The 25,033-nt window shown below is 36.2% G+C and overlaps 1 protein-coding gene across 4 annotated transcripts in view; it reads left to right on the top strand.

Annotated features, from left to right (window-relative positions):
- The window catches only part of ARHGAP32 (Rho GTPase activating protein 32), a 291,519-nt gene that overhangs the window by 17,206 nt on the left and 249,280 nt on the right, over window positions 1-25,033 (top strand). Inside the window, exon 1 of one of the 4 annotated variants that reach the window (XM_072822687.1) lies at window positions 3,716-3,733. The exons of 2 other annotated variants lie outside the window; for them this stretch is intronic. The gene's annotated coding sequence lies outside the window, so the exon portion shown is untranslated. Of the gene's footprint in view, window positions 1-3,715; window positions 3,734-17,451; window positions 17,476-25,033 lie in introns of those variants that run through there. One more of the 4 variants, XM_072822690.1, reaches the window with a different exon arrangement.

Here is a 25,033-nt window from a genome sequence, read left to right as displayed (position 1 = left end):
TTTTGGTGGAGAAAAAAATCTTGTGAAGTGTAAGCAACCAGGCTGGCTTTTGTGTATCAACTTGCTAGCCAAAATGATTTCTATGAGGAGTTGTATTTGTTGGTTAAGCTCAGATTTGAAGGAATGGTTGCTTAGCATTCTAATGCAAGTTCTATCTCTTTTCTCTTGTTCTTGAGTTTCAAGGTATGACCAGAACCTCAAGGTAGCACTTTTCCCAATTTCTTCACAATAACTTTCCCATACTTAGATTTTGTGTTCCAATGATCTAGATTGCTGTACCCACCTCCCTCAACTTAAGTTTCTTGGGGTCACTCTAACTAAGATTACAGGTTCCGTAGTCCTACTGTACTTATTAAATTCTCTGCTTGTTTTTCAATGAAATCTTCTTTATAATCCTCAATTCAGGATTTGTCTTCATTAAGTGGTAAATATGTCTTAATAATATTATCAACTGCCGACATTAGTTAGTTATTATTGAAATGCCAGGAACGATTCTTAAGCCCCTTGCATATATTACTGACTGAATCATTACAGTTGCCCATGAAGTAGTTACTCATACTAATTTTTTTTTAAAGATTTTATATATTTATTCATGAGAGACACAGGCTGAAGGAGGAGCAGTCTCCACGCGGGGAACCTGATGTGGGACCCAATCCTGGGACCCCAGGATCACACCCTGAGCCGAAGGCAGATGCTCAACCACTGAGCCACCCAGGCATCCCATGCATACTATTTTTTTTATTGTGGTAAAATTTACATAAGAAAATTTGCCATCTTAACCATTTTTAGGTGTATAGTTGAGTAGTATTAAGTATATTTGCATTGTTGTGAACAGATCTCCACAACTTTTACATCTTTAAAAAACCAATACTCGGTGCCCATTATACAACAGCCCCTCACTTCTTCCTCCCCACAGCCCCTGGTCACCACCATTCTTTCTGTTGCTATGAATTTGACTACTTTAGATGCCTCATATAAGTGGAATCTTAAAGCATTTTTCTTTTTGTGGCTGACTTCCCTTAGCGTAATGTTCTTTAAGGTTCATCCATGTTGTACCATGTGATAAGATTTCCTTTCTTTTTGAGGCTGAATAATATTACATTGTATGTATTGACCACATTTTGTTTATCTGTTCATTCATTGATAGAGACTTGGGTGGCTTCCATCTCTTGGTTATTGTGAATAGCGCTGCTATGAGCATGAATGTGCAAATATCTCTGAGATACTGCTTTCAGTTCTTTTAGATACGTACCCAGAAGTAGAATTGCTGATTCATATGGTAATTCTGTTTTTAATTTTTCTAGGAACTGCCGTATTACCATACTGTTTTCCACAGCAGGTTTGCCATTTTACATTCCCACCACCAGTGCACAGGGGTTCTAATTTTTCTCACATCCTCATCAACCTTGTTATTTTCTATTATTTTGTTTTTTATCTTTTTGTTAGTAGCTATCCTATTGGATGTGAAGTGGTATCTCATTGAGGTTTTGTTTTGCATTTGCCTAATGATAGTGATATTGATGAGCGTTTTTTAATATGCTTGGCTCCCATTTGAGTATCATCTTTGGAGAAATATCTGTTCAAATCCTTTGCCTATTTTTTGTTTTTGTTTTCTGTTGTTGAGTTGTTGGAGTTTTTGGTATATTCTGAATATCAATCTCTTACCAGATACATGATTTCAGATATTTTTCTACCTTTCTGTAGGTTACCCCTTCATCCTGTTAATAGAGTCTTTTGATGTACAAAAGTTTTTAATTTTGATGAAGTCCAGCTTACCTACTTTGTTTTTTGTTGCCTATCCTGTTGGTGTCCTGTCCAAGAAATCATTGACAAATCAACGTCATGAAGTTTTTTCCTTATGTTTTCTTGTAAGAGTTTTATTATTTTAGCTCTTTTGTTTGGATATTTAACCCTGTTTGAGTTACTTTTTCTGGAGAGTATAAGGTATGGATCCAATTTCACTTTTTTTGCATATGGACATCCAGTTTTTCCAGTACCGTTGTTGAAAAGACTGTCCTTTCCTTTTTTTTTTTTTTTTTTCTTTAAATTTTTTTTAATTTTTATTTATTTATGATAGTCACAGAGAGAGAGAGAGAGAGAGAGAGAGAGAGGCAGAGACACAGGCAGAGGGAGAAGCAGGCTCCATGCACCGGGAGCCCGACGTGGGATTCGATCCCGGGTCTCCAGGATAGCGCCCTGGGCCAAAGGCAGGCGCCAAACCGCTGCGCCACCCAGGGATCCCCAAGACTGTCCTTTCCTGACTGAATAGTCTTGGTACCCTTGTTGCAAATCATATATGTCCATACTCATGGTGATTTTGTAGATGAGGTGATTGACATTGAGGTGTGACTGCTGGAGTACTAACATATTTTTTCTTTTTAAGAATTAACCTCAAAGTAATCTATGCTTGGTACTATAGGATGAAAGAAGTTTTTAGGATTCTGATGTCTTTTTTGTGGTTATCTTTTCCCAGGAGGATAAGTGTCAGCAACTTTGCACCCCCCTTCTGATAGGTTGCCAACTCCAGGTACTAAGCTGGTGGTTTTCAAAGTCTTTTTAAAAATTTATTAAAAGGTTTTATTTATTCATGAGTCACACAGAGAGAGGCAGAGACACAAGCAGAGGGAGAAGCAGGGTCCTTGAGAGGAGCCCAACGTGGGACTTGATCCCAGGACCCTGGGATCACTACCTGAGCCGAAGGCAGATGCTCAACCACCCAGGTGTCCACACCTATTTTAACTATAAATAAATAATATACTATTTCATTTATAATATGATTTTAATAGAATTAAACTTGAACAGTGAAAAATTAATCATGTTTGAGTTACAGTTACTAACCAACCCAGATTTGCTTTGATACCTGGCAGCAGCCCATTTATACGGGCATGTAGTGGGAAGAAGTTCTCCTGTGTTAGTGGGTCAGGTACATATTTTTGCCTAAAGATCTCAGTGGCAGCATTTATCAGCAGGTATTTACTGAGTGCATATTGATTATCAAATAGTATATAAGTACTAGGAGTATAGAGATGAGCAAAATAGATGTGATTCCTGCCATCACAGAACTTTCCAACTGGAGTTTTGTGCCTTAGGCTTATAACTTGGTGTATTTGTGTACTGGTAACAATAATTATTTTCTCCAGCTTTATTAAATAGAATTGACATAATATTGTCTAAGTTTGAGGTATCTAAGGTGATGGTTTGATACACATATGTATTGCAAAATGTTTATGAGATAAGGTTGGTTAATACATCCTTCATCTGTCATAATTACAAATAACCCTGAGCCACTTAAGTGCCCCCAATTTTCAAACTCTTGGCAACAAGACTCCTGTTTTCCCCAAGCAGAATATTAGGTGGACCTCCAGTGTTTCTACTGGTGATTAGCATTTTGTTAGTATATATTCATCTGTAAAATAAGTGTATAATACTTACCTATTTTTATGAATGGTAACACAGTTCATGCATTTCTGGCTTCCAGTGTGTTGAAAACATGTGTGTTATGGTTTTAAGAATTTGTGCCTGCTACAGTGTTTTTTTTTTTTTTTTTTAAGATTTTATTTATTCATTCATGAGCGACACACAGAGAGAGGCAGAGACACAGACAGAGGAAGAAGCAGGCTCCATGCAGGGACCCTGACGTGGGACTCGATTCCTGGGATCATGCCCTGACCCAAAGGCAGATGCTCAACCTGTTGAGCCACCCAGGCATTTTCTGTTATAGTTTTAAAAACAGGTAATCATGTACTTACAGGAACACCTTCAGATCAGATGTTTGGAGAACACCTGATGCTTTGCCACCGATGTCAGTGTGAAAACCAGGAATTTATTTAGATATCTTTGAGGTTCAGTTTGTGATTACAAAAAAACCATTTTTAAAAAATATTTTATTTATTCATTCATGAGAGACAGAGAGAGAGAGAGAGAGAGAGAGAGGCAGAGACACAGGCAGAGGGAGAAGCAGGCTCTGTGCGGGGGAGCCCGACGTGGGACTTGATCTAAGGTCTCTAGGATCACGCTCTGAGCCAAAGGCTGATGCTCAACCCCTGAGCCACCCAGGCGTCCCTACAAAGAACCATTTTTTTCCCCATGCAGAGTTAGAGTATAAAATATGAGAAAGTCTTGACTTCTTTAGTGCTGATATGTGAGGCTAATTGAAAGCCTAACAACTGACCCAGAGTAAGTTTTTTTTTTTTTTTCAATTTCTCTACAAAGGATCTAAGGATAAGTGTCAAGAGACAGTCATTTTTCTTTGTGTCCTACAGTGGTTTAAACTTAAGGTCAGTTCACATCTTGTATTTTAAGATAATGACATTGATAAAGGTATTAGGATTTTTGTAGTTAGTTGTAAGGATTTTATTCTTTGAGATTTGATTTTAATTTAAATATGTCAGCAGCATTTGTTAACTGTGAATGCTTCAGCATTCTTAAAGTAAGGTCTTTAAGAAATAAGTCATTCTGTTTTAAAAATTATTTTTCCTAATGGAGTGTCTCCCACAAATTTAGTCTATTTATAATAATAATAATAATAATATATATATATACACACATATATATTTTAAAACCGTAATCAACTAATTACCATCTACTGGTGTTAAGTAGAGCCCATGATGCTTGAAAATTGGTGTAGCTGGCTGATATTTTAAGTTTAGCAACAATAAGAGATACTGATTCCTATTCAGGATATGGTATACACGTGTTTAAAAAGGAAGAAAGTTTAAAGGATTTGATTTCTTTTATGCTCTTTTTTTTAAAGATTTATTTATCCATTAGAGAGAAAGCATACAAGTAAGTGAGGGGAGGGGCAGAGGCAGAGAGAATCTCAAGCAGATTCAAGCACCGAGCCTGACAGGGGGTTCGATCCCATGACTGCGAGATCACGACCTGAGCCAAAACTAAGAGTCAGGTGTTCAACTGAGTATGCCTCCTTCCAGAAGCTCTGGATTTCCTTTCTTTTTTATGGCTGAATGGTATTCCTATGTACACATTCACACCAAATTTTCTTTATCCGTTCATCTGTGGGCGGACTCTTAGGGTCTCTCTATGTTTCAGCTATTGTGAATAATGCTGCAGTGAAAATGAGGTGGTGGTTTCATTTCCTTCTGGTATATATCCAGAAGTGAGGATTTTATATCATGTTTTTAATTTTCTGAGAAATTTTCGTACTGTTTTCCATAGTGGCTGTATCAAATGATGTTCCCACCAGCAGTGCCCAAGGATTCCCTTTTCTCTATAGCCTTGCCAATACTTTTTGCCCGTCTTTCTGAGGATAGGTATTTTAATAGGTGTGAGCTGGTATCTCATTGTGTTTTTTTTTTTTTTTTTTAAGATTTTTATTTATTCATGAGAGATTGAGAGAGAGAGAGAGGCAGAGACACAGGCAGAGGGAGAGCAGACTCCATGCAGGGAGCCCGATGGTGGGACTCCATCCCAGGTCTTCAGAATCACACCCTGGGCTGAAGGCTGCGCTAAACAGCTAAGCCACCGGGCTGCCCCTCATTGTGTTTTTTTTTTTTTTTTTTCCTCATTGTGGTTTTGATTTGAATTTCCCTGATGATTAGTGATATTGAACATCTTTTTGTGTACCTGTTTTCTATTTGTAGTGCTTCTCTGGAAAAATGTCTGTTCAAGTCTTCTGCCCATTTTTGAATCAGATTTTTAAAAAATGCTTTTTCTTTTTTAGGAAAAAATATGTTTGGTGTATATTGTATATATGTATTTTCTTTTTTGTTAGTTTCTTTTTAGTGTATAGTAACTGACTTTGTTGTTACCTCATTTGGGAAAACAGATAGGTCCCCACATGTATGTTCAACTATTCTATCTCTTGGGATACATTCTGACCTGCTATTTTAAAAACTTACCAAAGTGTGTAAAACCGTATTTTGAAATAATTTTATAACAGTAGCTTTAGTTAGCTTTAACAGCTCTTTATTTGTAAGTTGGTTAAACTAATAACATTAATTTGGTGGATATTTACTGCCTATTAGAAATGTATTTGTAAGAGATAAAAAGCATGCTTTTTATGCTCTTTATATTGTCAGAAATTAAAAAAAAGAGAGAGACCTAGAATAATTAAAAATTTTTAAAAAAGATTCTATTTATTTATTCATGAGAGACACACAGAGAGAGGCAGGGACATAGAGAGAGAAGCAGACTCCATGCAGGGAGCCCGATGCGGGACTCCATCCCAGGACCCCAGGATCATGCCCTGGGCCAAAAGCAGATGCTTAACTGCTGAGTCACCCAGGCACCCCTAAAAGTTTTAAAAAGATTTTAAAGATTTTATTTATTTATTCATGAGAGATACAGAGAGAGAGGCAGAGACACAGGCAGAGGGAGAAGCAGGCTCCCTGCAGGGAGCCCGATGCAGAACTCCAGGACCCCAGGATCACGACTGGAGCCAAAGGCAGATGCTCAACCACTGAGCCACCCAGGTACCCCTAGAATAGTTTTAAATGCAGTACAAACTTTTTTACAAGTTGAAGAAAAACTCAAAGCTTAAGAGTTATATTTTAATTTCATTGTCTAGCATGCCTGATTTAGTCTTTCATACGTATTGCTTATTTATGAACAATAAGTTTATAAGTAAATATTGTAATAAATAATACATAATAAATAAATAAGTTATTAGGTAAGTATTGCTATTTTGTTTATGAACAAAATGTTCATCTTGTCCGATTTCCATATTTTCTTTTAACTTGTCTGTGAGGGGCAGATGTTATTCCTCCATTTATATAAAGCTCCATTTATCATATTGTGATATGGTAATGGCTAAATGTAAACATCCATAAGTTTAGTTTTAAAAATCATCAGAATTTGAAGATTATTTCTTCCAAGTATAGTAGTAAAAGAAATTTGTATATATCATTGCCAGTAGCATGTTAATATTCTACTAAATAAGATTCTAATATGTAGTGACCCTTGAACAGCATAGGTTTGAACTCTGTGGGTCCAGTTAGACATGTGTTTATTTATTTGGTTTTAAAGATTTAAAAAACTTATTTATTCATGAGAGATAAAAGAGAGAGAGAGAGGTAGGGACATAGGCAGACAGAGTCCAGTGCAGGACTTGATAACAGGACTCTGGGATCACGACCTGAGCTAAAGGCAAACGCTCAACTGCTGAGCCACCCAGGTGCCCTGGAAATTTTTTTTTTACGAGTTGATAGCAAAAGCCATCAGGCATTTATTTACAGCTGCCCACCCCAGTCACTGCAGGATGGAATCGAAAGTGACTGGTCCAGAGGTTGTGCCTTTTGGCCTTTGAGTACACAGAGAGGCCTTCTGAGGCCTCAGCAGCCCTCCAAGACCCAGAACAGGCAAGGCTGTTGGTCTCCCCATGTGCTGATGGGGGTGGCTGGGTGGAGCACCCTGGGCTGGCAGGCAGTGGGCAAGGCTGAAGTGGAGGAAAGTGCCCAGAGGGCAGGGATGGTGCCATGCGGAGAGCCTAATGCCCCCACTTTCTCCTCCCTCAAGTGTGTCCAGAACTGCAGATGGCCTGAGGCCACGGATTACCTCCATGTGGGGGGGCACCTGTGCGGCACCTTCAGGATGCTGTTGCTGCCCCCACACTAGGTGTCTGCCACTGACCCAAGGCTGCCAGTCCACAGAACCTCCCATCCCAGGACCAGGCCTTGCTGTTGCTGCTGCCTGTCCCACCTCTGCAGACTTTGTCCACTAACAATACCTGCATTATTGTAAATTTATTTTCTCTTCCTTTTGATTTTCTTAATAATAATATTTTCTTTTCTCTAGTTTATTGTAAGAATACAGTATGTGATATATATGATATGTGTTAATCAACTGTTCATGTTATAGTTAAGTAAGGCTTTTGGGTAACAGTAGACTTAAGTTTAAGGTTGTATGTGGATTTTCAACTGTGCGGGGTGGGAGATCGGCACCTTAATAACCCCTGTAGAGTTCAGGGGTCAACTGTATTTAGTTTGCCCTTTTTTTTCCCCACTGTACAATTAATACTCTAGGAATCATTTAGGGAGATGTTTAGAATCTAAATTACTTTGATTCCTAGAACAAACTGCTTTATCAACAATTTGCTCCTGGTAGGAAGTGGTTTTCATACATTTATTTGTTTAAGTGTATATCATGAAAAGTATTTGGTGAATTCCTCATCCCTGCTTGCTTAGCATAGGATAATTTGGTTTTTACTGTCTTTTTCTTCTAGCATTACTGTCCAACGTAGGGGCCCTGGTTTTAGCATGATATAACTAATAAATTCATGTAGTTGGAGCTGTTGTGTTACAGGTGAACCTCTTGAAAGTAGGACGGAACATTCTGAAGCAGGAAAAAAAAGTTTTAGAAAAAATTTTCAGATTAGTCTTAGCTAGATTAGTGATCTGAAACATAATATTCTTAGTGTTTTAGGGTTATGGACTTCAGAAGTACAAAAAAAGAAACTCTTGGTTAAGTCAGCCTATAAGGCACTAGTGGTTTAGAAATGTTTCTGAATTAATTTTATGCAGCAAAATCTGGAATGACTTTTTTCTTTTTCCTTTAAAGTCTTTTTCTTCTGTTTAGTCCTGTTCAGAGCCACCTTATATCAATTTCAATACTATTTCTGTATTCCTATAGTCTTTGCTATATGATTTATTCTTTTTGCTTCCTTCAGCTGTCTTCCTTTGCACTTTGTGCCCATGAAAGTAAAAAATCTGAGATTGGACTGGTTTTCTCTGGGGAGAATCATGTTTAGCACAGTATTGGTGGCTCAGTAAATCTTAAGTAGTGTTGCCAACCTTTTGGAAGCGTTTGCCTTAGTTAGAAACAATTATGGAAAGTTTTCTATGTGGACAACACTCTCTTATCTTGGTATCAGCAAAGTCCTTTCAACATCTTGGTTTAGTTTGTGTCTGTGTAGTTAGTTCCGAGCTCTGCTGGTAGAAAAATTTCTTTCAAATGTGCTCATGCACTTCCTTTTGTGATTACCTATTGGTTAAATTTTTGGGGGATGTGTAATTATTTTTTGATTATTCAGCTAAATGAACAGTATCTTACTGTATTAAGAATAGATTTTGGAGATTACTATTAGCACATGCAAGATGTAGGAATTTCTTTAAAAATTGGTGGTTTAAGTGGATAATTTTCACAATTAAATGTATGAATTTTAGTTATTAAAATGTGCAGATAAAGGTAAAATTACTTGTACTTTATTATGCATTTGTATTTATGCTTTTAGGCTCTTTTTTATTTTAAAGTAAACTTCATAACTTTGAGAGCTCTTATTAAAGCATATTTATTGTCAGATTTTAAGAAAGAACTTTTATATTTATAACTTTGTATAAAATCCCATTATGCATTTCTTTACTTTTTATCGTGTACTATTTAAAATAGAGAAGGACAAGATGAGAAAAATCCTGAAAAACAAAGTCAATGAAAGCTTTACAAGTATGATAATTATGACAAGAAATCATAAGACCATTAGTACCAGTGATGTTCTTTGTGTTTGGCTAGAATCAACATTCATTTATGCCCAGGTAAATAAATTATTTTGTTCACAAAAGAGATTTAATAATTTATGGTTGAAGCGTAAATGAAATACTGTGGCCCTTCAGTTAAGTAATGCACATGCAGGCCTCGGATGTAAAAGTTCAGTCAGTGTGGTTGTTGCAGCTCATGTCATTGAAGGAACGGCACAAAAGTTTGTTTGTAACTACCATGGAACTGAGTACAAAGACGCCAGTGACCTTTGAACTTCTGTGGCTGTGCATCTGAACAAGGAATTGTTTGAGGATGGGAAAAGCTGCCAGTAGACTTGGGATATGCTTTCCCCTTACTTTCTACAGAATTGCTGAATGACCCTACTCCAGAAAAACAAAAAAGTAAAAACCAAAGGAAAAAAAAAGCCAACAACGAACGCTTAATTGGAAGAAATTCTTATTAGTCTCAGAAGAATCTTATGTCCACACAGCTAAATCTACTCAGGTATTCATATCTCAAAGTGATAGTCTCTATGAAAATGTTATCTTCACTTACAAAAAAGGCAACAACATTAATTACTGCCATTTTATGCATGGACAAGGCTGGTGGAGGCTTGTGGATTCCTTCCTCTGCAGTTGTTATCTTTTTAAAACCTCTCCTCCAGCTCTACTGGTTGAAAAATCCTTCTGTATCTGGGTCACAGCAATTCCTTAGTTTTCTGTTACATTGTTTAAAGGTCGGGCATTATTCAGAGAGTGAAACCCATAAATATTTGTCAAGTAAATGAGTGAATTAATAAATATACAGGAAAAGAGTTGTTTTTTGTGTGTGAGAAAATAGGAATAATGGCATTTGTAGTACTTTTTTTTTTTTTTTTGTTTTCTCCCAAGGTAGTTAATAAAAATCTAGTAACATCTCTCACTAAGGGAATACCATAAATAGAGTATCTCTTCTATAGACAGTCACTCAGCCTTTGAGTTTACTTCTCTTGGTTGTACTAGCCAGTGTTCAAACTGGGCTCAGGTAACAAGGTTTTGTTTCAAAGCTGTTTTTCAGAAGTCTGAGGAATCAGTCCTGCTGTTACCATTTTGGAGAAAAGTTGGCTCTTGCTTATTAGGTTGCATATCTCTTTTAACTATGATTAATAAAGCAGGATGTTTGTATTTGAAATCAGTGTGGCGATACACTGTTACATAGTGCACATGGTTTGAGGTAGTTCCTCTTTGCCATCAATTATGCCTGTGTACATTTCTTTTCATACACTTTTAGGTAGTTCTTTTTATGATCAGTGGTCAGACCATAAATTGATCTATAGGTTATGATAGGTTATGATAAACTGCAGAGATCAGAGATCATATTCCTTAACTGTAGCCATGGAGATTGGAATGTCTTGACTTCATGAGCAACTTTGTGAGTGAGAAGGGGTAAAGTGTGAAAAATTAGTATGGTAGTTATCATAAAAAAAATGCCTTCTTCTATTATTTATTTGAGAGAGAGAGAAAGAATGAACAGGGGAAGGGGCAGGAGAGGCGAGGAAACCTAAGCAGACTCCCTGTGGAGCATGGAGCCCAACATAGAGTTAGATCTCACCGCCCTGAGATGGTGACCTGAGCCGAAACCAAGAGTCAGATGCTTAACTGAGCCTGGGTGGCTCAGAAAAATGACTTTATAAATAATTTTTAGTAACTTTCCTAATGTGTATATGTATTAATATAGATTTATGAGAAGTTTAATATAAGTTTTTAACTGATAACCTGGAGAATTTTATTCATTATATTCCATATGAAAAATTACTTAGGAGGTGTAGCTTTGTGTTTTGATTTAACAGCTACTTTTATGAAATAGAACAATTTACAGGCAGAAAAATGCCTTGGATGACTAGGGCCTGCATGTGTTCATTGTCCTGGAGACTAGCTACTCTGTGGAGGTAGACATGTAGAATGGGGAGGACTGTAGCTGCAAAGGGAAAGTTGGGCTGTCAGGGAAGATGGTTGAAAGAATGGGATCTGGGAGCTGGATCAGGATGAAAAGAGGGACATAAAAGGTACAAATAGCTACAGAGGAGCCTTCTTTCAGATCCCAATCTGAAGGAAACCAGAGAATGGAATCAGAACAGTCAACTGCGGGCATTGGATGATCTTTATCTGGTAGACCAGACAATCCTTAAATGTTTCAGCAATTAAAAAAAATTAAACTTCCTTAGGTTAACTGATGTATATCTTTATTTATTTATTTATTTTTTTATTTTTTTTATGATAGTCACACAAAGAGAGAGAGAGAGAGAGAGAGAGAGAGAGAGAGAGAGGCAGAGACACAGGCAGAGGGAGAAGCAGGCTCCATGCACCGGGAGCCTGATGTGGGATTCGATCCCGGGTCTCCAGGATCGCGCCCTGGGCCAAAGGCAGGCGCTAAACCGCTGCGCCACCCAGGGATCCCTGATGTATATCTTTTATTCAGTTTTAGCTTTGGTTTATTTTAATTAAAATCTTTCCTGCGATACATACTGAACTTTGTTGTGATGGTTTAATGGGATATTTTTTTGAGAACAAGTAAACCTTAGCACGATACAGAGACTGTATTTGACAAAATGCTATAGAATTGTCATGCAACATTTAGTGAATTGAACAATCCCTTTTTAGAATGTTGGGTGAAATGTGTGAAGTTACTCTTTTAGACAAAAGTAAGAATTTTGAATAGTCCACCCCATTTCATTAAATGGATACTTTATGCAGAAAAAAAGATAAAAAGGAGGGCTGAAGAATATGGGAAATACTGGTTAAATATGGCATTATTTCCACCTACTTTTTTGAGAGGAAAAGTTTGTGTTCTGGTAACTGTGTCAGAAGAGTGCCATGTTACTTGAGTTTATGAAATGGCAAATGCTAAGTGAAGTTAATTTGATTGAGTGATGAATAATGCTTTTTAAGTCAGAAAAGGACAGACTGAGAATTCACTATTCTGAAAAAAATTTGTCAGAAAATAAATACTCTCTTTAGGATTTAAGAAGTTCTGTTGTTTTTTTTGATTCATTATTAACTTACTAAATCCAAGAACTATTTTAGAGAAGTTTGTTTATCTTTTGGTAATTAAAAAAAAAGATTAAAGTTGAAATATGAAAGGAAAACAATCTGGACATCTTGTGAATTGCTAGATTAAAAAAATATATATACACTGTATTCAATATTGGTAAGCACATTAAGTTCTCCTCATAGTTGGGGCAGATTTCAGATTGCCTCTCTAATATCCATTTCTCCCCTTTGCCTTCCTAATAGGATGCACGTTTTGTTACAAACAGAAGTATGCCTATCTTAAATATTTCTTAGTGTCTCATTCAGCTGGAGTAGCCATGTGACAAAGTCCTCGTCAGTGAGGGGGTAGGCAGAGATGTCTGAAGTTTTTGGGAAGCCCTTCTACCCATTTCTTTTCTTCTTGCCTGGAAATTATACATGATGCCTGAAGCTGATCCAGTATTCTAGAGACTTTCAGAGAAAAGCTGAGAGATTTACAGAGATCTTAGCCCATATTTTCTTCAGCTGCCAGACCATCAGCAAGCGCCTTTTTCAGAACTTCCATTTCATGAGAAGAGTAAGCCCCTACCTCGCTTAAGTTACTGTAATTTGGACTTCCTGTTACACACATCAGAATATTATTCCTAACTGATAAAATAATTTATATGCCCATTATGATGTATTTTCAGGAGATTTGGAATCTTCTGGTAATAATTTAACAAGGGATTTATCTGACTTCAAATCCAGAAGACCCTAGGATTTGGGGGATTATTTCTGTCTTTTAGATTTGATTGGACCAGCTGGATAACCAGCTGGATGGATAGTGGTTACTGCTGGAGGTTTGAAGGACATGCAAGGAAGTATTCAAACTAGTTTAGCATTTCCCGCTGTCATTTTATCCTCTTTCATTTCAAATCTCTGGCTTCATCTGGGCCCATAATCTATGTTCAAACTATTAGAGCTCCTTCTGAATGAAGGGGATTCTGGAAGATACAGCACAATTAGGGTTGTCTGGATTGGTTAACGAGAGAATCTGACCGATGACCTGATCTCCCTCTGTATCAAGATGAATTGTGGAGATTGTCCTTCCACACCCTCCTTTATAAAACTTACTCATGTGTGATATACATACCGGGGAGGGGCGCCTGGGGGGCTCAGTGGTTGAGCATCTGCCTTTGGCTCAGGTCGTGATCTTGGGGTCCTGGGATTGAGTCCTGCATTGGGTTCCTCACAGGGAGCCTGCTTCTCCCTCCGCCTGTGTGTCTGCCTCTCTCGGTGTCTCTCATGAATAAATAAAATCTTTAAAAAGAAATATACATACAGGGGAGAGTACACAGATCATACACATATAGGTCTGTGACTTCGCAAACAAATGTGTTACCAGCATCTGATCAAGTAAACAAAGAAGTTCCTCTATTGCCCTTGAGGATTATGACTCTCCAGGCTTCTAACAGTATAGATTAGTTTTTGCCTGTATTTGTGTGTCATGTACATGGAATCATGCAGAATGTACTCTAGTGTCTGGCATCTCTTATCGGCATTCTCTGTGAGATTTATCCACATTGTTACTTATAATTATAGATCATTCATTCTCATTGCTTTTAGCAATTCCATTGTGTGCCTGACTATTCCAACTTATTTATCTCATTACTCTTGCTGAGCATTTGGGTTGTTTCCAGTTTTGACTATTAAGACTACTGCTGCTAAGAGCATTTCTAATACGTATTGTTTGGTAAACATATGTAAGTATTCTGTTGGGTATATACCTTGGGATGGAATTGCTGGATCATAGGGTATCAGCAGTGTACGAGCGTTTTAGCTTCTTTATGTTTTCACCCGTATTGGATATTGTCAGTGTTGTTAACTGAGTCATTCTGGTGGGTGTATATTCTGTGAAGTACCTGTTTAAGTCTTTTGCTCATTTTTATGCTGCGTTGTATGTCTTTTCTTATTGTTTGTGGGACTCCTTTTTTTTGTATCCTGGATACTAATCCTTTCATACTTGTGAATATCTTATCCTCTTCTCTGAGTTAGTCTTATACCCTTAAGTCTCTTTTGAGTATAGGTCTTCATATGATTCAGTTTGTCATCTTTTCCTTTATGGTTAGTGCTTTTTTGGCTACTGTTAAAGAATATCTTCATCTACTGTTAGTATCACAAAGCTGATGATCTCTATTTTCTTTTATAAAAGCTTTATTGTTTACCTTTTTTATTTAGATCTACCCTGATTTTTGTGTAGAATATGGGGAAAGCGGAGGGGGGGAGGTCACAGTACATTTTTTTCCATGCAGGGATTTAGTCGAATCAGCACTATTGATGAAAAAGATTATCTTTCCCCCCCGGACCACATGGTCAGCCTTGTCATAATCAGGTAATCAAATATGTGTGGATTTTTTCTGGACTCTTGTATTCTGTTCTATTAGTTTTTCTTCCTTTTTGTGAATATCATACTGTCTTAATTAGTATAATTTTATAGCAGGGTTTGTTAACTTTAGTGTTAAGTTCTCCAGTTTTGTTCTTTTAAGATGGCCTTAGCTGACCCTTGGTGATTGTCAACTGATTAGGTGAAGTTAATGTTCATTTTGTATGCCTTCTAACTTCTACTGTATATACATCTTTCAACCAACTGACTGAAATACTGGCTTATCTACTTAGCTATCAGGAGAACCCAGTCAGAACCTCTAACCTCTTAATGGATTTTCAGATTTGTTGAGTAAACAGAAAATAATTTCTTGGTGCACACATAATGCATCACATTTGAAATCAGTGCTCACTTTTACCATAAATCACTGCAGTGTGCGGTAATCAAATATTTAGTTCAAATGTGTGTATTTAATTGCTCTGATGCTTAATTTTCTCATTTGTAAGTAATCAGCAGTTTTGTTTATCATGACCAGCTCTGTAGATGCCATGTTTAGGAATTAGTTTGCTTCAAAAAGATGAAACAGGACTAGTGAAATAAAAATAAGACGAATCCATCTGGAAGAATGAATCATCTGTGCATGACATTTAAAGGCAATGATCTTTGTTAGTAATATGATATTGTCAGTTGGAAGAAATTTCTCCTCAATATCCTGCCTTCTTTTCCCCTTCCATTTCATGTTGATTCAGTTGGGGGAAATCACAAGGTTTTAAAGTAAAATAGTAATTACTTTTCTTCTGAGTTGATCATTGATAATTTCACTTATTTTCTTTGGAAAGTAGAGAAGAGGAAGGAGGAAGAGAAGTTGGGAACATTCTGGATATAGTAACTATGTGTTCCGAATTCCCATATGATACATGTCATCATGCAGAATATGTCATTTAAAGCTGAGACTATAGGGACGCCTGGGTGGCTCAGCGATTGAGCATCTGCCTTTGGCTCAGGGCCTGATCCTGGAGTCCGGGGATTGAGTCCCACATCAGACTCCCTGCAGGGAGCCTGCTTCTCCCTCTTCCTGTGTCTCTGCCTCTCTGTGTGTCTCAAGAATGAATAAATAAAATCTTCAAAAAAATAAATAAAACTGAGACTGTGTTGGGAGGTTGAAAATACATGATCATTACAATAACTTTGGGAACTTTTTTCTAGTTTTTAGAATAGGGACCAAATGATCAAAGATCTATATGCATTTGGGCTGTGTTTCTTTTCCTCTTTTAATTAATAAAGTAATGAGTTACAAGGGTTTATATTTGATTCAGAAATTGGAACTGACTGTGAGTAGGCATATAAGGCTCTGATCATATCCATTTTAATACTTATTATTTTTAAGGATTTTATTTATTTATTCATGAGAGACACAGAGAGGGAGAGAGGCAGAGACACAGGCAGAGGGAGCAGGCTCCCTCATTCCTCTCTCTACCTCTTCCATTGCAGTTCATTCTTCTCCATTTTGAAGCTGGAATAATTTTACTGAGATGCCCATGGGGAAATTCAGGGAGCTTCCCTTGGTGATATTCCCTGGTTGGGTTCAGGGTTTGGCCCAGAGAAAGGCTTAAAGCATGCCGGGTAAAGAAAGTAGCATTTACAAAGGCTTTAATGTTTTAAACCATGGCAGCATTGTTTCATCAAGGAGACTGCCTCCAAGAAAGACTGCAGTTCTTTTAAACCTAATAGTCATTTACCTCCAGGCATGCTGGCAGAGTCAGTCATATTACTTTATAGTGGTGTATTCTTGCTTTAATTCAAATACAAGTATGCTCTTTTTTTTTTTTTTTAAAGTAGGCTCCACACCCAGCATGGAGCCCAACATGGGACTTTAACTCATGACCCTGGGATCAAGATTTGAGCTGAGATCAAGAGTCAGATGTTAACCGACTGAGCCACTCAGGCACCCCAAATACAAACATGCTTAAATCTTGTTTCTCTTACACAGTTGAATTTGGAAGACTTGTTCTGCCGTTGATACCTAATGACTGGTTCCTATTAACACTTTCCTGGAGTATTTCACTTACTCTGTTGCTTTTTTTTTGGTGGTGGGGGGTTTACTAGAAATAACTAGTTTGTAATGGTGATCAGTATTTTGCCCAGTTCAGCAAATATTTTTGATGAGTTGGAATTTCTTGTTGAGGACCGAAGTTGCCAACTAAACTCTTAATTGAAAGCACTGTATTAGTACAGGCAGCATCCTGCAAGCGGTACAGTTAGTCAGGGACTGTTTAACTGACCACTGTTGCTTCTCAACCAGTTTTTTGACAGTACATCTCAGTGGGGTTTGTTGCTTTATTCCGTTGATAATCAGAGACTGGATATGGCTATGGCTAAGAGTAATGCTGTTAGGGTCGAAATAGACTGATTAGTGTTAAGGGATGGTAAAAATGTTAAAGATCGTAAAAATATACCATGCATATAAAGTTAATGTTAGTTTAGCATTGGTCTCTTTTCTCTCTTTTCTGTAATGGTGACAATACAAGGGTGAGGCATGTAATCACACTGGAATGTTTGTGGGAAAGCTCCTTTGTTGTCTTTTTTTTTTTTTTTTTTTAAGTAGGCTCCATGACCAACGGGCTTGAACTCCACCCTGAGATCAAGATTCCCATGCTCTACGACTGAGCCATACAGGTGCTCCTATCCTTTGTTGTTTTAAACTTTCAATATTTTCTACTCTACTTCTTAGATAATATTTTAGTTACAAATATGTGGCATTCATGTATTATAGATATGTTTCAATAAGATTATTAGAAATATTTCTTTTTTTAAAAAAACTTTTTAAAAGATTTGTTTTACAGAGAGACTGGGGGAGGGGCAGAGGGGAAAGGGAGAGAGAGTATCTCAAACAGACTCCATGCTGAGTGCAGAGCCCAGCGTGGGGCTCGATCTTACAACTCAAAAGTTGTGATCTGAGCCAAATCCAAGAGTCAGTAGCTCAGCCAACTGAGACACTCAGGTGTCCTAAGATTATTAGATTTATTTCTGTCAGATATGTAACAAATACATAATCTTAAAATGTAGTTGGATTTAAACATTGAGCTTAAGCAAATTAGATGTCATTATCTGTGCTTTCCTGAATATATTTCATGTGTTCATATATTCCACTTATTTTTAAAAGTTTACTGTTTTATGCCATGTGGTTTTTACATTCAGAGGCACATTTTCTTCTTAGTGAAACCGTTCCAAGATTTTGTGTTGTAGGCTGATGGAAAAATGACTCATTTAACAGAATTGTATTCGACAGTCAGGACTATTGGAGCACATCATATTTCATTAAGGGAAAGATGCTTGAGAAAAGGAGTCTGTTAACCAGATACAAGTATTGGTGTCTTTGCTAACTTCATTATCTTATCACCATCAGCTTTGGAGTTACTTAGTAGTGGGTGCCTCATCAAGATAGGGTCAACTTACTTTCTTGTCTACTGTGGTAGAATCTTCACCAATATCTAATAAATCACAACTTGCTGGTTTAAAGGGTTTTTCTTTAAGGATTTTTTTTTTTTTTTTTGACAGAGGGAGAGAGAGAGAGAGCACAAGCAGGGGGAGCAGCAGAGGGGAGGGAGAAGCAGGCTCCCCACTGAGTAGAGAGCCCTGTAACAACTTGCTAGTTTAAATAATAATGTATTTTCTGGATCTAAGCCAAATTTGAGGTTAGATTTTAGCATTTAGTATGACTTCTTAACATCTGTTTCTTGAATAAATGACTTTTTAAAAGGCGAAAATAATGTAATGGAATTCATACAGTGAAATGGTGTGATTTTTTCTGAGGGGCATTTTAGGAATGTGTATCAGGAGTCTTGAAATGTTACTTTTGGCCTAGTAATTCCATTTTTAGAATCTTGAAAGTAATGTAACATGTACAAAAAGATTTAACCAAAGATACTCAGTGTAGTATTATGTCTAATGGTGAAAATTTAATAAATCATAATGTCCAACAAAAAAAATAATTATGATGTATCCATATAGAGGAATGTTACCTATTTATAAAGTTTATTTCTGAAGATTATTTAATAAGAAGAGAAAACCATGATATAAAAGTGAGAGGAAGAACTCTGCAACAAGTTGAGCTGTATTAGATAATAGCAAGTAAAACATAAATTAGACTTTATATATACAGACCTGGAAAGATCATCAAACCACATTAAATGCAAAAAAGCAAGTTGTAGTATAATGCACACACAGAAAAAAGTAAGATATTTATAAAAATGCATTAAATGAATCATATTTAAGGCAGCCTGCGTGGCTCAGCGGTTTTGCACTGCCTTCAGCCCAGGGTGTGATCCTGGAGCCCCGGGATCGAGTCCCATGTTGGGTTTCCTGCATGGAGCCTACTTCTCCCTCTGCCTGTGTTTCTGGCTCTCTCTGTGTCTCTCATGAACAAATAAAATCTTAAAAAAAATGAATCATTTTTATATTCATATATAGGCATGTGAAGGCATAGAAAAAAGGTCTGGCTTGTCAAATTATTAATGGCAGTGACTGCAATTGGAGACAGGAAAAGGTGTGCTTTGACTCCTACTTGAATTTTAACAATTAGAGAATATTTGTATATTAATTGTAACTTAAAGTAAAGAATTAAAAAGCCCTGAAACTTAAGATTCTATTTGTAAAGAAAAAGATTCTCTAAAATATAAGCAGAGATTATCTCTGGAAGATAGTTCACATAGTTCTTAACCTTTCTATTTGCATCTTTCTGTACTTGTAAGAATTTTGACAATGAACAGGGGTTATTTTTTTAATCAGAAATAAGTAGTTAAGATTTTTTAAAAGGCTGAAATCACAGGTAATAGCAGCATAATCTTGAGTAAAAATTGCCTTGATTCACATCCTGCCTCTGCCATTGACCAACTGTGTGATCTTGGTGGGGATGGAGGTGGTGGGGGCTGCTTTATTTTTTTCACAGGATTATTTTTGAAGATTATTATTTTATTTATTTATTTATTTAGTTTTGAAGATTAAATGAGATATAACCTATATAGCTTAGTTTTATAGTGTCTGCCGTACATTTGGTGCTTACACAGGTTAATTTCCTTCTTGTTTTTCTCTTTAAGACATAATAGATAAAACTGTAAAAACAACGAAAAGATACCATAAACTATTGGCAAAAACACAAATGTATCCAAGAATTGAATAGTTGAAGAGCTTATGATATGATGGTCTTAGGAATAACTCTACTATGGGATAGAAGGTGGGAATATTCATTACAGCAAAACAAAGAGTTTTGATATTTCAGTTCTGACGATAAACAGAAGCAGGGTATGAGGCCTCAGGGTTCTGTATGAACCAGTTGTTACTCAGCAATAACGTTGTTTTCTCAGTACAGCTTATATAATTCCCCACAGGTTCAACCTGATTAGTGTTTTAAAGCTGTGTTGTAGATGAGTTTTTATTCATCTTGGCTATTGGTATTAAGAAACAAAGGTATTCAGGATTTTGGGATAAACGTCTTGTAATAGCAATTCAATATGTAAAATGAGATATCCATTAATTTTAGAGGTTATATTTCAGTGGCATAAGGTAATTAGTGAAAATAGACACCAACATAAAATTCCAAAAGCAGGTAACAGTTATATTATTCTTACACAGATTTATTAGAAGTACCATAGAAATACAGACATTTGCTTTTTTCCCATTTTTGCAGAGGAGGTTGTATCACAGGCTTGAAAGAGGAAGACTAACTGAAATTAAACAGCTAGTGAAGTGGCAAAGCAGAGATCTAATCCTAGATACACATGGGACTCCAGAAGTACCAGCATGGCTGCCTCTAGTATTGCTGCCTCTAGATGTTTTCAGAAAAAGAAGCATTTTTAAAAAAAGGGCTAAGAGGTTTGGAGGATATCAAGTGTTTCTATTATTCCATTTGTTTCCTTTTTTAGTCACATTGCTCAAATGAATACGTTTGATATCATTTATGGCTATATTTTTTCTTACAGTCTTTCTCTTGAATTGCAGCCCTTCAAAAATGCCACATATTGAAAAACAGTTTGGGATAGATTTTCATGTGGTAGAAAATGAGTATACTTTGGGAAACCACTTTGGTTGTATGACTCTGAGTCAGCAGCAGGGTCTCAGCTGGTTGTGACGAGGCCATGAGCACCACTTTTCTTGAGTCTCTACTAGTAATAAAAAAATCTCAATATCAATACCAGCCTATTGCCTTTCATAAATACATGAAATTCTTCAGCATCCATCCCTCTGAGTTCATTTCCACTTTGGTATATATGTTTTCCTTTCTTTTATGTGATCTTTTTTTCCTAAAAAGCAAGAAATGTCCTGGAACATACTGTCTTTTCAGCGAAACCTTATCCTCTTTAGCTTGTAGGTTAATCAGTGGTCACTGTTTTTTTGTGTCTCTATAGGGTCCTTATATCTTTAACTTGCCACATAGCGTCTTGACTCATTACTGGTGATCTTGGAAATTTTGTGCTGTTTTAATGAATTCTAGAATGGTTTTGTTTTGACTGTGCCTCTTATTTTATGGTACCTATTAATCTCCTTATTTAATTCAGTAAATTATTGTCATCTGTGCACTATATAATTTGTTGTAAGAGCTAATCTGAGTGGTATTGTGTTGTCCTTTTCTTTGGTTTGGTAAATGATCATGTGAGGGAGGAAGTGCACTTCAAGCTCCAGGAGGAACTCAGCTTTACCCACTATACTGTGTGTTGCACAGCACCTGGTACAAAGTAAGTGCACAGTAAAACTGAGTTTAGGAAGGTATGGCTATGCAAAGCTCTAGTAGAAAAAGCCATGGGGTTATAGTTAACTATAGCCAAAGTCGTCAGTGCTATTGTTTGGGCAGGGTTTTAGGGTAGAGGAGACACAAGAAAAGGAAGAGAGGGAAAATTTAACCAGGCTTTTGGAAATCTGTGGAAAACCAAGTAATAGTGATAGTGATATGTGGAAGACTCACATTCTAGGTACTGTTCTATGAGCTTTATATGTAGCATTTGATGTAATCTGTGCAGAGTACCAACAACTACACAGCGAAGAAATAAGAAGGCAGGGAAATGTTCTGGTTAACCTAGGTAAAAGGGTGTGAGGAGTGATAGAGGTATAAAGCACCATTTATAAAGATGTTTTATATAGGAGTTGTTGAGGTACTGGTGGAACACGGTTGAATGATTTCTTCCTTTCCTTCTTCTTTTTAATAATCTCCGTATCCAACGTGGGGCTCGAACTCACCACCAGGAGTCCAAGAGTCGTGTGCTCTACTGACTGGGCCAGCTAGGTGCCCCAGTAGAATGATTTTCGATTAGATTTATTAGATTTTGGTTAGAGGTAAATTAAAAAAATTTCAAATAATACTGCAATCAGAAAATGAGAGCCAAGACATAAATAAAAGTGCTTTTTGAACCTGATCCCAAGAAGTCATTCTTGGTGTAAAATACTATGAGGCAGATATTATGGAATGTTAGGCTAATATAGACTCCAGAAGAAAGTAGGTTTTCCCTAGATTTTATTATTTTTTTATTTTTATTTTTTATTTTATTTTATTTTATTTTATTTTATTTTATTTTATTTTATTTTATATTCTTTTTTGATTTTCCCTAGATTTTAGATAGGCTGGCTAAAATAAGCTTTCAAAGCTCCTTTCAGTTGGAGTCTATGACTTGATCAGATTGGATGTAAATAATTTTGAAGGAAGATGTTTGGTTTCTTCATTTGTCTTTTATTAAACATATTTATGGTTAATTTAAAGTGAAGATAGAAAAATGATTAAAAGGAAAATTTCTGTTGACTCAGTTTAATTTTAGGAGCTATTGAGAAACTAGTCCTCTGCATTCCTTTCCCACAGATACTTCAAGTTTTCTAAGTTATTTGTAGGAAATACTTTAAAAAATGTAATTCTGTTCTGTTTTGCTCTTGCAAAGGTTTTTATTTTTCTGAAAGCATTTTCACTAGAATGCAAAAGCTGTGCTTATAAGTTTTGCAGTGTTGTAATGTGTTAAAAAATGCCCTTTAAAATAGATAGATGGAAAATTGCTATATCATACCTTTTGTATGTTGTAAAAGAAAGTCTTTTTCTTCCCTTAATGTAGGAGTGGAAAATGAAATAAATTGATATTTATAGATCTTTTTGAAGGCAGATTAGTAAAATTGGATACATTTTTCTTCTGGTGGAAATATTGTCAGAATGGTGGTTTTTTTCTCCTCCTTTGTTGCTTGTTTTTTATGAGGTCTTAAAAATTTTTAAAAAATCTCATAGGTTATTTTGAAGTCATCAAACAGGAAGTGTGAGTGCTTGTGAAGACAAACCTATGAATGAATTTGATTAATCAGTTAAAAATCTTATGACTGCTGGCAACTTGCCTCATACCCAACTTTGAGTGGATAGAACTAGGTCTGTACAATATTTAAATTAAATTAAAAACTTTTAAGTTCAGTCTATTTAAATAAAACAAAAACAAATTATTCACCCCACTGCCTTCCCCTCTTGTAGACAATCTAGTCTAAGTATCTATGGGCTTGTTTTTGTTTTTGCTTTTTTTAAGATATAAGAGAGATCGTATAGTATTTACCTTTCTCTGTCTTATTTCACTTAGGATAATGCTCTCAGGGTTCATCCATGTGTCACAAATGGCAAGATTTCATTCTTTTTGATGGTTGAGTAATATTACATTGTGTGTATATCACAGTTTCTTTATCCATCCATCAAGGAACATTTATGTTCTTTCCATATCTTGGTTATTATAAATAGTGCTACAATGGATATGGAGGTGTATATATCTTTTTGAGTTAGTGTTTTTGTTTTCTTTGGATAACTACCCAAAAATAGAATTGCTGGATCATATGGTAGCTCTGTTTTTAATTTTTTGAGGTACCTCCGTACTGTTTTCCATAGTGGTTGTACCAATTTACATTCCAAGGAGCAGTGCACAAGGGTTCACTTTACTCCACGTCCTTGCCAACACTTGTTATTTCTTGTCTTTTGATAGCAGAAGTTCTAACAGGTATGAGGTAATACTTCGTTATGGTTTTGATTTGCATCTCCCTAATGATTTATAATACTGAACATCTTTTTATGTACCTGTTGGCCATCTGTATGTCTTTGGAAAAATACCTATTCAGATCTTCTGCCATTTTTTAATTGGATTGTTTGTAGTGTGGTAGTTTTTTCTTTTTTTTTCTGTTGAGCTTATTAGTTCCTTGTGTATTTTGGATTTTATTTTAACCTTTTATCAGATACATGATTTGCAATTATATTATTTACTAGGTTGCCTTTTAATTTTGTTGATAGTTTCCTTTGCTGGGCGGCAGTGAATTTTTAGTTTGATTTAGTCCCAATTGCTTATTTTTCCTTTTGCTTTTGGTGTTAGATTCAACAAATTATACCAAAACCTATGTCATGGAGCTTACTGCCTTTGTTTGCTACTAGGAGTTTTATGGTTTCAGATCTCGCACTTCAAGTTTCTAATCCATTTTGAGTTAATTTTTGTGTGTGGTGTAAAAAAGGTGTTCAGTTTCACTCTTTTGCATGTGGCTGTTCAGTTTTTCCAACACCATTTATTGAGAAGGCTGTCCTTTCCCCACTGTTTGGACTTGTTACCTTTGTCGCAAATTAGTTGGCTGTATATACATAAGGCTATTTCTGGGCTGTCTGTTCTGCTCCACTGATCTGTTTTAATTGCTATTGCTTTGTAATATAGTTAGAAATCAGGAAATGTGATACCTCCAGCTTTGTGCTTCTTTTTCAAGATTGTTTTGCCTATTTGGGATCCTTTTTGGTTCCATACAACTTCAGGATTATTTGTTCTGTTTATGTAAAGACTGCCAGAATTGCATTGAATTTATGTTATTGCCTTGAGTAGTATGGACATTTTAGTATTATTAATTCTTCTGATCCATGAGCATGGAATATCTTTCTGTGTATTTGTTGTGTCTTCCTCAATTACTTTCAGTACTGTCTTGTAGTTTTTAATATACAGGTCTTTCACCTCCTTGGTTAAATTTGTTCATAGGTGTTTAATATTTTTTTGATATGATTGTAAATGGGAGTGTTTTCCTAATTTCTCTTTCTTATAGTTCATTATTAGTGTAAAGAAATGCAAAGATTTTTGCATGTTGGTCTTTTATCCTTCAATTTTGCTGAATTAATTTATTAGTCCTAACAGTTTTTTAATGGTGTCTTTAGGATTTTCCATATAGTGTTATGCCATCTGCACATAGTGACAGTTTTACTTCTTTC

Source organism: Canis lupus, chromosome 3, assembly GCF_048164855.1.
Source record: "Canis lupus baileyi chromosome 3, mCanLup2.hap1, whole genome shotgun sequence".
NCBI classification, from domain to species: Eukaryota; Metazoa; Chordata; class Mammalia; order Carnivora; family Canidae; genus Canis; species Canis lupus.
This window is presented reverse-complemented; position numbering and strand designations above follow the sequence as displayed.